Consider the following 2,500-nt stretch of genomic DNA (forward strand, 5'->3'; position numbering starts at 1 on the left):
CGCCCTGCAGGCACCCGGGTCGGGAGGCCGTCGGGGGCACTTTCCGGGGCAAATCCGGACCCTTACGCAAGGGAGAGTGCGCCCCCCGCCTCGGCCGGGGGTCAGGCTGCCGCCTATTAAGCCCGACAGAAAACCCGAAAAATGGACGAAAATGGGAAAAAATCCCCATCCGAAAAAGGCTTAAAAGTCGGTTGGGCGGCAGCTAGGGTCGGTCTCTGCAGACCTGGAGGCTCGGGTGGACTCTTGGAATAAACGTCCAAGTCCCGACTTGCCACCTCCTACTACTGTGCAGATACCCCGCCAACCCCCAGCCACCCGAATGACAAGCGTCCGATCAGCGGGACGAATTTGACAACTCTGGCCGGACCTCTGGAACTCCATCCCGGGTAACCGGGGCAAATTTTTCCGCTTGATCGCCCTTCCACTGGTTAACCATTTGCCCTTTCGGACTTAGTCTCTGGACATTATTCGACGGATTTTCTGGTTAACCATTTGCCCTTTCGGACTTAGTCTCTGGGCATTATTTTCGACTTTTTGGTTAATGATTTCACACTTTTTACTTACTTTTGCGCTTTTTGGTTAATGATTACTCTGCTTACTGGTTAATTATTTGCCCTTTCGGACTTAGTCTCTGGACATTATTTTCGAGTTTTTGGTTAATGATTTCACACTTTTAACATATTTTTGCGCTTTTTGGTTAATGATTACTCTGCTTACTGGTTAACCATTTGCCCTTTCGGACTTAGTCTCTGCACATTATTTTCGACTTTTTGGTTAATGATTTCACACTTTTAACATATTTTTGCGCTTTTTGGTTAATGATTTCATACTTTTTACTTACTTTTGCGCCTTTTGGTTAATGATTACTCTGCTTACTGGTTAACCATTTGCCCTTTCGGACTTAGTCTCTGGACATTATTTTCGAGTTTTTGGTTAATGATTTCACACTTTTTACTTACTTTTGCGATTTTTGGTTAATGATTACTCTGCTTACTGGTTAACCATTTGCCCTTTCGGACTTAGTCTCTGGACATTGTTTTCGACATTTTGGTTAATGATTTCACACTTTTAACTTAATTTTGCGATTTTTGGTTAATGATTACTCTGCTTACTGGTTAACCATTTGCCCTTTCGGACTTAGTCTCTGGACATTGTTTTCGACATTTTGGTTAATGATTTCACACTTTTAACTTAATTTTGTGCTTTTTGGTTAATGATTTCATACTTTTTACTTACTTTTGCGATTTTTGGTTAATGATTACTCTGCTTACTGGTTAACCATTTGCCCTTTCGGACTTAGTCTCTGGACATTATTTTTGGGTTTTTGGTTAATGATTTCACACTTTTTACTTACTTTTGCCCTTTTTGGTTACTGATTACTCTGCTTACTGGTTAACCATTTGCCCTTTCGGACTTAGTCTCTGGACATTATTTTCGAGTTTTTGGTTAATGATTTCACACTTTTAACATATTTTTGCGCTTTTTGGTTAATGATTACTCTGCTTACTGGTTAATTATTTGCCCTTTCGGACTTAGTCTCTGCACATTATTTTCGAGTTTTTGGTTAATGATTTCACACTTTTAACATATTTTTGCGCTTTTTGGTTACTGATTTCATACTTTTTACTTACTTTTGCGCCTTTTGGTTAATGATTACTCTGCTTACTGGTTAACCATTTGCCCTTTCGGACTTAGTCTCTGGACATTATTTTCGAGTTTTTGGTTAATGATTTCACACTTTTTACTTACTTTTGCGATTTTTGGTTAATGATTACTCTGCTTACTGGTTAACCATTTGCCCTTTCGGACTTAGTCTCTGGACATTATTTTCGGGTTTTTGGTTAATGATTTCACACTTTTTACTTACTTTTGCGATTTTTGGTTAATGATTACTCTGCTTACTGGTTAACCATTTGCCCTTTCGGACTTAGTCTCTGGAGATTATTTTCGAGTTTTTGGTTAATGATTTCACACTTTTTACTTACTTTTGCGATTTTTGGTTAATGATTACTCTGCTTACTGGTTAACCATTTGCCCTTTTGGACTTAGTCTCTGGACATTATTTTCGGGTTTTTGGTTAATGATTTCACACTTTTTACTTACTTTTGCGATTTTTGGTTAATGATTTCATACTTTTTACTTACTTTTGCCCTTTTTGGTTAATGATTACTCTGCTTACTGGTTAACCATTTGCCCTTTCGGACTTGGTCTCTGGACATTATTTTCGAGTTTTTGGTTAATGATTTCACACTTTTTACTTACTTTTGCGATTTTTGGTTAATGATTTCACACTTTTTACTTACTTTTGCGATTTTTGGTTAATGATGACTCTGCTTACTGGTTAACCATTTGCCCTTTCGGACTTAGTCTCTGCACATTATTTTCGAGTTTTTGGTTAATGATTTCACACTTTTTACTTACTTTTGCGATTTTTGGTTAATGATTTCATACTTTTTACTTACTTTTGCGATTTTTGGTTAATGATGACTCTGCTTACTGG

Source organism: Heterodontus francisci, unplaced genomic scaffold, assembly GCF_036365525.1.
Source record: "Heterodontus francisci isolate sHetFra1 unplaced genomic scaffold, sHetFra1.hap1 HAP1_SCAFFOLD_1094, whole genome shotgun sequence".
In the NCBI taxonomy this organism is placed as follows: Eukaryota; Metazoa; Chordata; class Chondrichthyes; order Heterodontiformes; family Heterodontidae; genus Heterodontus; species Heterodontus francisci.